At 39.5% G+C, this 14,681-nt stretch overlaps 1 protein-coding gene across 4 annotated transcripts in view; it reads right to left on the bottom strand.

Moving 5' to 3' along the window:
• The window catches only part of MYO1B (myosin IB), a 2,891,345-nt gene that overhangs the window by 1,772,801 nt on the left and 1,103,863 nt on the right, over window positions 1-14,681 (bottom strand). The gene's annotated exons all lie outside the window — the stretch shown is intronic.

The raw sequence follows: 14,681 nt of genomic DNA, 5'->3' as shown, positions 1-14,681 counted from the left end.
AGTTGCAAGAAGTACATCTACTTCTTTAAATACTATCCTAAAGCAATTTATTTTCCTGTAAAGAAAAATCCTCAACAAAAGACAGATGTACATACCACTCTGCTTATTCTTGCTTTACATTATTTATTTTTGCATCTGGCATTTATCTTTAAAAAACAGAAGTATTTCAGTAATGAACATTTAGTCATGCAGAATTTTTGTTTACTATGCATATTTGTTTCAGTAAATATCAACAAAACACAATGAGTGCATGCTCTGTGAGCCCCACTGCAAAGTTTTCCAGGCCAGCATGCAAGCACTCTTGTGCCCTATTTATTCAGCCACTTGTTCACATCTCTTAATGTGGATATTTTGCTACCTACTTTCCATTTCCTAATATATATACCAGACAATAAAAACAACTTCCATAGGTTCAGCATCTTACTAGGGACAGTAACATCTGAAACAAGGAATGCCACAGAAAAGAATACATTATTATCTAAGCAACAGTATCACCCTCCCTTTATCTCCCTCAGTCTAAGTGCTGCAAACAGCAGCCAATACAATCTGTAGTTTTATAAACCTCCCAGATAGGTTTGTATTACATCAGTTTGATGACAATCTGGCCCTTAAGTTATTGTAATATTTTGCATTCCAGTCATTCCAACCAGTAGCATAGCAAGGGTGGGATGAAAGGGATAGCTGCCCCAGATGTAAAGTGTTGGGGGGGGGGGGGGGTGGATCAAGAAATGCACTCCTAAACGCTTCTTTTTTTTTTTTGGCCTTTGCTTGAAGATTTGAGAGAGTGTGGATCGAGTAAAAAGTTTGTTTTTTTTTTTTTTTTTTGCTCTTCACTTTAAAGAGCCGAGGGGGTGATGCCACGGCCGGCCTTAGGCATAGGCAAACTAGGCAACCACCTAGAGCGCCGTACATGCCAGCCTCCTAAAGGGCACAATTTCCGTTTATTTATTTTAATTAACTTACTTTTCTTATTATGCGTGCGAACCCATAATATGAACAGTAAATTAATTAAAATAAATACGTAAGCAATAGGGCGCCAGAATCATAGTGTGAGGGGGAAGAGCAAGAGCCCTCCCACTTCTATACCTGCAGGTTGACCAGAAGGAAAACAAAAAAAAAAAAATCTTCATTCCACGGTAGTGAAGTCTTCTCCTTTAAGGAGGAATGTACATGCATCACGTACACGCCGACATGGATGTAAAGATGTTCCAAGTTGCACGCGGAAATTAACTACAGCTGGAGACTTGAACAGCTGTAACGGCCAGTCGGAAGGTGACTGGTTTGGTACGTTAGACTGTAAATGTTAAATAAGAAGTGGTGAAAAACAGAGAAGTACAGGTAAATCCATTTCGGGTACTGATATGTGTTAGAGTTACTTCGGGATTCAGGTCATTGTTTTGGCTTTGGCCATGGTATCATTCAAAGGCTGGAAAAGTAGTCTGGAGTTTTTTTTTTTGTTTGTTTGTTTTTATTTGAAGCTTTATGATTGGGGCCACTCGTGGTTCCCTTGGCTTAATAAGGAAATATTTAGTGTTGTGAATATAATCTGACAGTCTCGTGCACAGCGTGAAGTGTTAAGGGACTGTTTTGTGAAAGCCTCCATTAGGAGTGTAGTCAGAAACTTCTACTTTGTGCTACAAAAGTGCACTGTGTCCAACTCCTGCCTCCATCAGTCTCCCTTGCCCATCATTTTCCTCTGATTCTCCGCCCCACCCATATACTACAATAAAATATTTATATATGCAGCAGTGTCTCCTTTACACAAGTTGCTTACAACACAGGACATTCATACTTTAGGTTGAGTAAACCTGCACTGTTTGAGGGATGTGCAGAAGAAAAAAGGGACTTGCTTGCATGGCAACACACTTGTAAACCGTATTTTTCACGTACTTCTCAACTATCTTTGATTTTTACCTGTACTTTAGCTTTGCCTCTCTTAATCCCACCTAAAACTGGTGACTTTTGGAGAAAAGGTAGTGATTGAATTGCAATTAATGGCAGTAGTAAGAGTTATAGACTTTTTTTTTTTTACTTCAAAAATTGTATATCAGTTCACAGTCTCTATTTAGTCAGTCACTGTCTCAGTAGTATTAGTATTTTCGTAGTATCTCTAATCACTTCAGGATATATCCCTAATTAGTTGAGAGCTATGATTCTTCATATCCATTCATCGTCTCTTGGATGTTTTACCTTGTCATTGCTCTGCAATGATACACCTTGGGTCAGAAAGTGTTTATCTTAACTGAATGTGAGTTGGACTCCATGTTTTGTTTTCACTCACTTTCCAGTTAGAGTTAATAAAGGAAATGCAACAAAACCGATAGGCTAGAGCAATAATGGCTTCCAACCAGTGCAGTCCAGGAGGTTACAAAAAGGCATAATTTGACAAAGACTTTGACCAGATTAGAGTGTGTGCACGCAGTATATCTATAATTTGAGATTCCCTTATGATTGTCAGTAACGATCAACTTGCTGCCACCTTAGTGAAGATAAACTTTATGCTAGTGACTTAATTGCTTTTTCACAGTCTGTCAAGAAACTGTATTTTACAGCAACATTATTTATAGAAATGTTTTATGGTACTTGTGAGGCAAACTGTTATTTTATTTTTTGGTAATGGGGTCCTCTAGACTTGTTTCTTGAGAATCAGGCAGAAGATGATGGGGTGCTACCCCAACTTATAATGGCCTTACAGAAAGTAAAAATTGCATATAATGTTGACACATCTGTCATATACAGATACTGTATTCATAATGTGCAGTGCACATGGTCCTGTATTCTTCACAATTACCATCTCCCCCACCATTTTACTTAAAGGTGATATTGTGTGCATTGTATCGAGAGGATCGCATCTGAGTCTTGCAGTGTACTGATGTGTTTCAAGATAGAGATGCAGTATGTATATAGATAAACTTACTTAGCTGGGCATAAATCCCTACATCACTCGATAGGTTGCCAACTGGCTTACTGACAGACTCCAGACTGTAAAAGTAGCCGACTCCAAATCCAGCTCCAGACAAGTGGAGTACCTCAGTGTTCAGTCTTGGGACCGTTCTTGTTTGGCATCAACTTCTCTGAAGTACAGGCTAACACTAAGGAACTCTGGCTAACAAAGTTTGCAGATGACTGCAAACTGGGAGTCATTATTGAATCCGCAAATGATGTGGATATTCTACAAAAGGGCCTTAAAGAAACAGATGCTTGGTGCCAGAGCCATGGGCTCAAGCTTAATGCCAAGAAATGTATAGTTATCCCCTTTGGGAAAAACATGTACCCATGAATTACCACATAGGTGGCAGCATTTAAAAACATGTACCCATGAATTACCACATAGGTGGCAGCACACTAAATGCGAAAGTGTGAAAAGAGACTTAGGGACACAGGTGGACAGTGGTCTCACCTTCGATAACCACATTGTCACAACAGTCAGGAAATCCTTCTATGTGGCACACCTCATCACTAAGGGCTTTTCATCCAGAAAAAAGGAGGTCATTGTCCCACTGTACTCATCCCTTATTAGACCTGTTATAGAGTACAACGCCCCATTTGGTATGTACCTCACAAGACATCTGCAACAGCTGGAAAGGCCACAGAAATACCTCACTAAAAGAATCACAGGCCTAAAGCAGATGTCCTATGCTGACCATCTAAAAAAACCCAGCTATACTCTCTGGCATATCGTGTACTCTGAGGCAATCTCTGCTTAACATACAAGGCCATGTCAAACCCTGAGCTGTTGGACATGCTCCACTTAAAGAAATCCCAATCCCTCAGAGCCACACTCTCCAGTGATCTAAACCTTGTCATCACAATGAACAAAACATGCTGGGAGGGATAGGTTCCTGACCCAGAGCGCCTCCTTGGCCCTCTTCAAGAGGAACCTTGACGATTGGATGGGAGATAGGAAATTCACCCTGGGGATCACATCAGTCGCCCTGCTAGACAGGGGTCCAGGGAAGTAAATATTGTGGGATAAAATATCCGGGGAATTGTTTGGCTAGGCTTGTGTAGGCCCTAGGGCTGACAGCCTAGTACCAACCTATGAACCTATAAACTAGCACTTCAGTTATGAGGGGGGTAATTCCATGTGTACGTGTGTTGTCATTTGGCTTAAAAAGAAGGTAAATATGTGTCTGTCTGGGAAGTTTAAACTGGGCTTCTGTATGCCAGAGGAGAGAAAGTATGTGTGTGCCCGGTTGAAAAAATCCTATAACATATCTGTCCCATTTCTTTCAATACTTTTGTTGGCCCCTCATAACAGCAGATACCAGAGTTCCTTGGTGATGCGTGACCATCGTACTACTGCAATTTTCTCCCTTTTTGTGCTAAAATTGTAACAAGTATCATTTTAAGCTATTTTGCGATTGAGTCCTTGTATTTTACACTGGCTACAGTGGATATCAGTAAGGATTACACTCTCATCTCCTAAACTAATCTGGAACAACACACCTCTGATTAACTGTTTCAGTGTTTGTTAACAAGATAACCTTGAGGGCAGAATTAACAAACTGTTTCAGTGTTTGTTAACAAGATTACCTTGACGGCAGAATTTATCTAGATCTTTCAGCCTGTCTCATTTATCTGAATCTGCAGGTACTGTGTTACTTTGCATGGAGTGTTTACATTCACTGTAGGCATTCTGGTCTCTTGATTTAGGAAAGTCTCCGTGATTTTACAGTGCTTTAGCTATTGTGCTTTGAGAAGTAGCTAGGGTGACTTGTCTACAGATATAACCGTCTTTTTGCTTGATTACTGGCAAGCCAGCATGTAAAAATCTACTGCCAATTATTAGCGGACTGGAGTTCCGCTGTGGCGACCCCTAACCAGGAAAAGCCGAAAGACACATACAAACAAACAAACTGATGTGATTACATAGCGCAATGCTCATAGCTGGTGAAACTTCCTGTGAATGTTCTATTTTACCACTGTATATAACATGTGATTTTTCCATTTTTTTATTGTTTTTGCTATACCCTGTTTATATGGATAACCTGTACTGATAGATAACCATTCTGTTTTTGTATATCTCTGCTTAGTGATGAATCATTAGTTTCTGTAATGTGCCAGGGAAGTTTTTTTACTATTTAAGCAATACTGACTTTTGCTAGCTTCAACTTTAAGAACACTTTACTAAAAATCTGTCCTTCGTTTCCGACTGTGCTGAGTTTATGGTGCGGCGCATCTCTGTTTGATTATATATTTTTGCCTCATATTTTTGGTCTATTCCTCATAAAATTTGTGGTTTGCTGGCAAATCACTGAGGATTTAAATAATTAAATGTCATACATTTGAGTTTCAGCCTTTATTTCCTTCCAAAAATGTCATGCTAAGACAAATGCTGTTCTAGCAGCTTTAAAAGTCTACAAGAGCAATATTTATAATGCACTCCTGTTTGGAGTCCTTTACCCCCCCCTTTATTTTAGGCTTTGTTCAGATTTCTTGTGCTAAGAGGTTGAGAGGTATGGATGCATGGTATGTAATGCCCTAGTTGCTGATTATTTGTTGCATTTTAAGGGTGGATAGGGGTTCTGCATTCTTTAGTGTGCCCTCCTTTCTATAAGATGCCTAGTAACTATGAACTTATCGTTTTCTCAGTCATTCATGTAATGTAGGCAATGAATTCTTCAACAGCAGCAAGCACCGAATTTGTAGATGAAACAGAAACGTAAAGTTGTTTACCAGTAACAGCCACTTCATTAGTTACAAATCTGTTTAATGTAGAATTATTCGGATGAATTTTACTTCTGCAGAGATTGTGCTTATTGACTGATAGTGGTGGGTTGTAATGGACAGAAGTCTTGAGTGTCCTTTTATGGTTGAAATTTTCTGAAATGGGCAGTTATTGGTTCATACATTTTGTTACACTTAAAAGAATGTTTAAAAACTACAAATTTAAAACACATTCTAATAAGTGGTGCTGTATTATGCAAGGAATATAAGGTGAATCAAAGAACAAATACATGTATACATGTCCCTAAAAAACTGTGTGGAAGGAGTCTGTTTTGAAAACAGCACAAAGGTAAACTTAATTGTCCACTGGCCAGATGCATTTTCTATGAATGTGGGTTTTTTATGCCATTTCAATAAATGAGAGTTTCAAGGGCAGATAAGTTTACTGCTCATGCTAAGTCTGTTTTCATTGCTAGACTATATTCTTTGTTTAGCACATGGCTTTCTGTGTTTGTGCTATTTTATTTCAATATCTGTAATCACCGCAGAAGCAAATAAGAGAACCATATGCATGCTAACTGGTGAGAAATAACCAAATAATATAACACCGGAATGGCTGAGGAGGGGGCTGCTGCTAGGAGGGGTACAAGGTTGCCGCAGGAGGGACTGCTCTGGGGGGTGGTCTATTACCCTGCCTAGGGCCCTATTTGACCATGATCTGTCTCTGGTATTTAAAGTTGAAAATACGTACTAAAGTAGTTGCAGGTTAACTAAATTACAAGGTATCTTTCTACCTATGCATTTAAATTCAAGGAAATGACCGGAATGGCTTTCTTGGGGAGTGACCTACCTGTGGGTGTGTCTCAAATAGGGGTGTTTCATGAGTATGTTGTGGTTGGGGCTTAAGGAGTGCCAGAGCACTACTTTGCATAGGGAGCCATTTCAGCTAAGGCTGGCCCTGGGTGATGCTCTACATCAGAAATGGGCTCTGAGTGCTAGATGAAGCAGCTCCGTCTCAGATTCCAACGTTTCCTTCACCTTCCTTTTCTCCATCTGTCACATAGCTTTTTGAATGCTTCTATAATTCTTTTGGATTACTCCTTATTAAAGCAGTCCCTTCACTGGAGTCTACTATCCTCTCTGTGAAGTACTTCTGTAGATCCAGGGAGTATGCTATGCTATCTGCTGCCTGTGCACCCTTCTCCCCATGTCCTTCTCCTTCAAGATAACCCCTTTAAACTCTGATATGTCTCTCCTGTTTCTTGTCTAGTCTGGTTTCTAGTTAGAAAATCTCTACCTCCTTAAGCATCTTATTATATCCTTTCCCCTCAATCCCACTCATCTTTTTGGTTGTGTTTTGTTGGACTCCTTCCAGCAGCCTGATATCCTTTTCCTTGTACATCCTCAAGAAATGCATATAGTACTCAGTTTGCGCTCTGCAAAGTGAAAGCTTTATTTAACACAACCACTGCCCTCTTGTTCAGCTCCTGCATGACAACTTCAGGTGTGCTGTCAACATGGTAGTTACCAGGGTGGCTGACTTCTTGAAGGATACTATTAGGCATTTCTTGGCATTTCATTTTAGTCCACAGCTCTGATTTAAGACACAGTTATTTGTCTGTGTCAGCCCTTCTTGGAAAACATTAGTGTTGATGGGGGATGATTCCGCCCTTCTTGGAGATATGGCCTACGTTCTGACATATGCACTTATATATTTCAGTTTGGCATTGTTTGAACTGAGATCTGAAGTATCTGTAGTCTCTGGTTTTGGTAAGATCAGGTGGCAATGCCTGTCACAGCTTAGAGGCAAGAAAAGAGAAGCTGTGATCTATAGAATGATGTTTAGTGAATGGAATTTTGAGAGTATGATCATTAGTAAGTCCTACCTTTCAACCAGGCAACAATCTAACTCCCGAGTCCTTTTTTTTAACAAGAAATAACTTTATTAAACTATCACTTATGACACAGGCAATCACACATTTATATAAATGAAAACAAACCATATTGACATAATCCCCGCTGCAAGCATTTTAAATCACAACTCATACTGACATAATCCTAGTTGCAAACATTACATATCACTTATAATCTATCCAATCATTGTCTGTCAAACACTGCATAGCTCATTCAAGTCCTACCTTCTTTTAAACCTCATACCTCCGCTGTATGTATTGTTCCCACAATTCCCATTTTATCCTATGTAATTTGCTCCTACCTTTTTTAAAGATCCAAATTCCAGTTGTTTTATCTCTGTTACTATGTTCATTATTTAATACACTTGGCTTAGACTTTGATTTCCATTTTCTAGTAATTGCTTTTTTGGCAGCCACCATAATTAGACTCAGCAAGGCCTTACTATGTCTAGGCAATTCCGAGTCTGTATCATAGCTCAGAAAAATCATTTCCTAGTTACACCAATTTGCTCACCCAGTATCTCTGACAAAGTAGTCTGCAGAGAATCTTTAAAGTCTGCCAACTCATTACACTCCCAGAAAATATGTTCCTAATTTATTTTTATTTTATTTTACATTTGTTGACCAGGATAGTCCGACTGGATGCATGTCCATTTTCAGTGGAGGCCCAGGGAGAAAAGCTCCAAGGGTAAGCAGATACAGCATTACATAATACCAGCATTACATATTACAAACAGACTATTTACAGTGATTACATAAGTAAGCAAATTAAACAAGTTCCACAGGTTAGAGTTAATCCCGAGTATAAGTCAGGATTAAATTAAATTACACAGTAAACTGGTTAACAGATTTTTACACATTCTAGAGGGAGTTAGCCAGGCTTGATACATTGACATAGCCAGTTAAATGCCAAATGTTGTTCAAGTCTAATTTTAAATTGACCTAAGGTAGAAAGTAAGGTAATATCAGCTGGAAGAGAGTTCCAGGGTCTACTTACAGAGTTTGCAAAGAGAGAGTCACCAGCTGTGTTATTAATTTTGCTAGTCTGAATGAGTAGTTTGTTAGAGGATCAAAGTGGTCTAGGATTGTTATAGGGGGTGATAATATTTTTAAGTGCAGGAGTATTGTCCGGATTATAGAGGATTTTATAGGCCATAATCAGTTGGTTACATTGGATTAGGCTGGGTAGTACAAGCCACCCAAGCAGATTTAGACTGATGCAATGATGTGTCCTAAAAGGCAGCCCAGTGGCAAACCTGGCAATGTGGTTGTAGCAAATTGAGAGTTTGTTAAGGGCACTCTTGTTTAAATTCCAGAGTAGAGGGGATGCATACAGAAGGGTTGAAAGAAGGTGAGAGCGAGCTATGGCAATTTTACTTGGAGGGGTTAGGAAGGCTTTTATTCTGTAAAGTGACCCTAGTTTTTTATTGATGGTTTTGATAGTTTGGTTAACATGTAGGTCAAATTTTAGATTATTATCTATGATGACACCTAATAGTTTTGTAGAGGGGTCAGGGGAGATTATTGTGCCATTATTTGAATTTATGGTAAAGGTGAAAGCGGTAGACCTACATGCTGGTGAAAATAACAGCATTTTAGTTTTTTTGGGATTTAGGATCAGACGATGTTCAGAAAGCCAGTTTTTTATTGTATTAATGGTGGTCTGAGTAGCTGACCATAACTCTACTGGAGATGTGGCCGAGCAAATCAGAGTAGAGTCATCAGCATATTGGATACATCTGACTTTTGGGATGACAGTATAAAGGTCGTTAATGAACATGGAGAACAGCAAGGGCCCTAATACAGAGCTTTGTGGTACTCCAAGGGTGTTAGGTAGAAAATTAGAGAGTTTGTTCTGCCAGAGGACAGCCTGCTGTCAACCATTCAGGTAGGACTGAAACCATTGAAGAGTTCTAGTATCTAGACATAATGTTTGCAGGGTGTGGATTAAAAGTTGGTGATCAACCATATCGAATGCCTTGGAAAGATCCAAGAAGAGGGCTGAGGATATATAATTATTGTTGCGATTATGGTTTATGGTGTTGGTAAAGGCTAGGAGGGCTGAAGTAGTGCTGTGATGAGGACAGAAGCCATGCTGAGTGTCTGCCATAAGGTGATTTTGGATTAGGTGGTGCATGAGTTGTCTATGAATACATTTTTCCATAATCTTTGCAAGTGGGGGGAGTATAGCTATTGGCCTATAATTGGAGAATTCAGTAGAGCTGCCTCCTTTGTGAAGTGGGATTACATAGAATATTTTCCAGATGGTGGGAATTACCACTTTCTATCCAGCACACCTCCAACATTTACTGTCTACCTAAGGAAAAATTCTCTTGAGTCTACTTGGGGTATAAAAATATATATGCAAACATTTCCAAGCAAAAATCCTAAATCTTCAAGATTTTGTTGCATATATATATATATATATATATATATATATATATATATATATATATATATATACACCTTCATTGTTTCTTTCTCAATCCTTTCTAACCTCCTCTGATTGATTCTTATGGGTTACCATACAAATTTTATATGCTCTACTACTAATTACTTTTTTTTAAGGGCAGCTTTTGTTCCAACTCTACCAGTGCTAGTCTTTTGTTTAGGACCCCCCCCCCCATTTCCTTCTCTTTGAAAAACAAAACAATGGAACTTAGAGTAAATAATTAAAAACTGTATAAAACATTTTTTTTAAATAATTAAAAGCTGTGTAAAAAATTATTTTATTTGCAAAGCTTTCGAGACAACTCTATCGATGCTTATAGCAACTGCAATTAACCCAATTGCTTCTTATATACCACAGTAAAAATTAGTTATAACATCAATTAAATCACAGCCTAATTTAACAATAGAATAATTATTCATTTATTCAAAGTGAAGCACTTTTATTGAATAATCACTTTTATAAGCTATGTAAAGCACACTGCTGTATCAATATCTTAAGTTTGTTAGTGGTAGCATTTCAATCCAGACACTCCTTCACTGTGCTTTTACATTAGGAGGACAGGGATTAACCATCTACTGGCAATAGGCATTTACCTGGTCTATCTGAGCTAGGAAACACACAAAGGGGCTCTATGTATTTATTTTTGCACTTCTTTGCACTTGATTTGCACTGTTTCGATACCTAGACAGCACAGACTAGATTCAGACTTGCTAAATCTAGCCTGTTACATTAAGAAGGGCTTCCCTGCATCCTTGTGGCAAAATAGTGTGGATCCAGCCTTGTCTGAGCTGGGTATTGCTGGAGGACGGTTCACTGTGTGCTTTCCTATTGGTAGATTAGCTTAAAAGTGTTTTAATGCCACCTGTATTTTAAGTGTCGTGTTTGCGCATAGCAGCACACCATGCAACAGGGGTTGGGGTTCCTTGTACAGATGCAAATGTCTTGAAACTCAGTTTCCCAACCAGTCTGTCAGTGGAAGCCTCCCAACCTTCCCTACTGCACTACAGTTGCACTGAGCAGTGTTGCCACACTTATTATCCATAGCCTTCAATAAAACAAGCACCTTTGTTAGTCCTAGCACAAAAACTGGTCAAACCAGCACACTCCCTTCCCTAACAGTACATACAGTAAAAACCTGCTATAATGGACGGGCAGTTTTCCATCATTTCACTGGCCAGCCTGATTGACATGGGCATCCTGAGGCAATGTAGTAATTGCCTCATTTATACTGACAACCACTTATTCCTAAAACAAACAAATACCCTATGAGAAAAATGTAATTACACTATGAAATTGGAATCAACTTTCTTACATAACAAACTGGACATCAAAAAAATTGTCAGCACACAAACTTCACCTCTCACACAAAATCAGGTCATGACACACAAACCCAGATACATGGAAGTACTTACTAGAAGCCTAACAAAAGATCAGAGACCTCCCCAATGTAAACCACTTACCCATACTGCTTTGCAAATAGAAAACATTACACAAAATAACACATACACCAGTGTCTCAGCAAATAAACCCCTAAGGCAAAACAACTCAAAATCTATGTCTTGGTCATAGGCGACTCCATAGTGAGGCACACAGAAGTCCCCCTCATCAGGCTGGACAAGGAGAAGGCAAAGGTCAGCTGCCTGTCAGGTGCCAAAATCCATCAAATTACACATGCATTCAAGTCACTCAACAACAAGTACTGTTATGACTCTGTCATATTCCATGTTGGGGTGAATGACTTGAGACATGCCTCTCTGACTGTATGAAGAAATACATGATGACACTCTCAGATTATGTGTACCAGGCAGGTATGACCCTAGCCCTAAGCAGCATTCTACTGTCACCTAGGATGATCCTGCAATATAAACAAAAAAATTATCGACTTCAACAATTGACTTAGCTTGTAGTGTCAGTGCAGGGGATCCAGTATCTGTCAGCCTGGGAAGACATGATTGACAGGCCACACTGCATTGCCAGAGATGGTCTTCACCTGTCTCCTCTAGGCTTTCAGGTACTCGCAAATGCGCTTGCCTCCTCCACAGTACCTTTTTAGGCAACAACAAATAAAACAAAATTTCTTATGTAACAAAATCCACTTGAGACAATCTCAAGGTTCTGCTGCTAAAAGCTAGAAGTCTAAACATAAAACTGTACTCCCTGGAAGCACCCCTTACCTTGGAAGATGGTAACATTTGTGCAGTTACTCAGACATGGTTAAAGGTACCGGAGAGCTGTGCAAGGCTACAATGCCTTCCACATGTTCAGACCTCAAAAGCGTGAAAGAACCAAAGGCAGAGGTGTATCCATCTTCACTAAAGCCAAGTACACCTCGAGACTGGTCAAACATTATGACTGTCGCAAACTACTCCATGTCCAATTAACTATAGGCAAACCACCCTACCACATCATTGCTAGCTATAGGTCCCAAACATGAACCAAAAAAAGCACACCACTAACTGGACTTACTGGAGGTCACTCAACATGGCCAACACCTTAGTCATGGAAGATTTGAACTATCCTTCCATCGAGTGGGTGAAATACATGAGCACAAATATGCTTGCCAGAGGTTCCTGGACTTTGGCAATACAAATACTTTGGAACGGATAGTCTGTACCCCATTAAGGGGCTCAAATGTCCTAGAGAATAGCACTCACCAACCTGAGAGGTCACTGCACCCCCCCCCCATGTGATGCCCTCCCTGGTAAGGTTAGACCATAAATCAGTCTCGTTCAAAGTAACTAATGAACTTGTCAGCACCATAGGTTCAAAAAAAACTAAAAAACTTTTCAAAGCAAACTGTAGCTTACTAAGCAGTGACATAAAAAGCTTTATACCCACCACAATCACAAACAATGACTGCTATGCAGAGGTGTAAACGTACACCCTATATAAACACTTAAATAGCTGTATAGGCTTGGCTGTACCTGACTGGAATAAAATCATGTCCTCCCGATAAAACAAGCCATCCTGGTGGACCTCAAGTATAAACAGGTTATACAACAAAAGGAAGAAAATTATGTCTAAGAACAAGAGGAAACTGACTCAGTAGAGGAAGAATTCCCTCCACAGCTCATACAACCAAATCATAAACCTTGTAAACTCTTCAAAAGCTAATTACAAACCTAAAATAGTTTCCCTAGCTATGGATAACCATAAGGCATTCTTTATAACTATGTCCGAAATCTAAAACTGAATGCCCAGCTATGTGATGAACTGGTAGTAGATGGTATCATTCATACTATACCAGAGGAAACTGCAAACCTACTAGCTAACAGATTTGGCACAAATATCACCCTCCTGTCCAAGCCAACCATACCTCAAAGCATACCTGACACCAGTCCTCTGCCTAGTATCTCTAGAGATCAGGTCATATCTATGCTCTCCAAGGCCAAAAACACTGCCTCAGTGGGACAAGATAACATCCCAGGTTGCTTATTAAACAATGCAAAACAGGACCTAGTGGGCCTACTTATCGTTCTCTTTAACCATAGCCTGACAGCTAACTTTGTTCCAGCAGAGTGAAGAACAGGAACGGTAATCCCCTTGCACAAAGAGGGGCCAACAAATGACCCTGGGAACTATAGACCCATAAGTCTAACCAGCCTCATCTACAAGGCCATGGAAATAATCATCATGGACCTTATCAACAAGAACATAGGCAACCTTCACACTCTAGACCCAACCCAGTTCGGCTTTGTTAAGAGTAGACCACACTTATTAAACCTAGTAGACTTCTTCGAGAAAGTCACCAAAGCCCTGGACGAAGATAAGATAGTCCATAATGCCTATCTCGACCTAGCCAAGGCTTTGACACAATCCCCCACTCAGGTATCATTGAGAAACTCTCACAGAAACAGAACATGTTGGAGAGACAAATATATCTTCCAGAGGTTGCCGCTACTCTGGAATAAACTTCCAACTCACGTAAAGCAGAGCTTCACGTTGACTCCATTCAAGTGCAACTTGAACAAATGAATGGGGGACTGCAAATTTACCCCGAGGGTGACACCCATGTCCCTCATAGGCAGAGGTAGTCTGTCTTTATTACAGAATTGCTCTGTGAATTACGTCCAACCAAGGGCAATTGAGGCAACTTGGGATTAACATGGCTTAGCCTGTAAGGGATCTAGGGCCACTAGTCTAGTAACCTGCCATGGACATGAACCTATGAACATTATAACAATTAAATATTTATATTATTAAACAATTAAAGACCTCTTCTTTAAAACAGGTTTAATACTAACAGTGTGATTTAGTCCTGGATACATATCAGCCTGGAAATAATTATTCCATTAATATTCAGCACATTCAGTGTTTAAAACTACATCATCCCCTACCATTCTTATACATAACACTAATCACTCTAAAATGGATTAATTACTTCCTGGCTGATACGTTTCCAGGACTAAATCACACTGTTAGCATTAAACCCATTTTAAGGAAGAGGTCCTTAATTGTTTAATAATATAAATATTTAACTGTTTTAATGTTTAATTACTCTATTATTACATATAAGAAGCAACAGGGTTAATTACAGTTGTTATAGGTTCATAGGTTGGTACTAGGCTATCAGCCTTAGGGCCTATACAAGCCTAGCCATAACAATTCCCTGGCTATTTCTTCCCACACTATTTACTTCCCTGGAC

Source organism: Protopterus annectens, chromosome 6.part0 (assembly GCF_019279795.1).
Source record: "Protopterus annectens isolate FY-2018-M chromosome 6.part0, PAN1.0, whole genome shotgun sequence".
NCBI classification, from domain to species: domain Eukaryota; kingdom Metazoa; phylum Chordata; order Ceratodontiformes; family Protopteridae; genus Protopterus; species Protopterus annectens.
The sequence above is the reverse complement of the archived record's forward strand: the minus strand, read 5'-3'. Positions and strand labels throughout refer to the sequence as shown.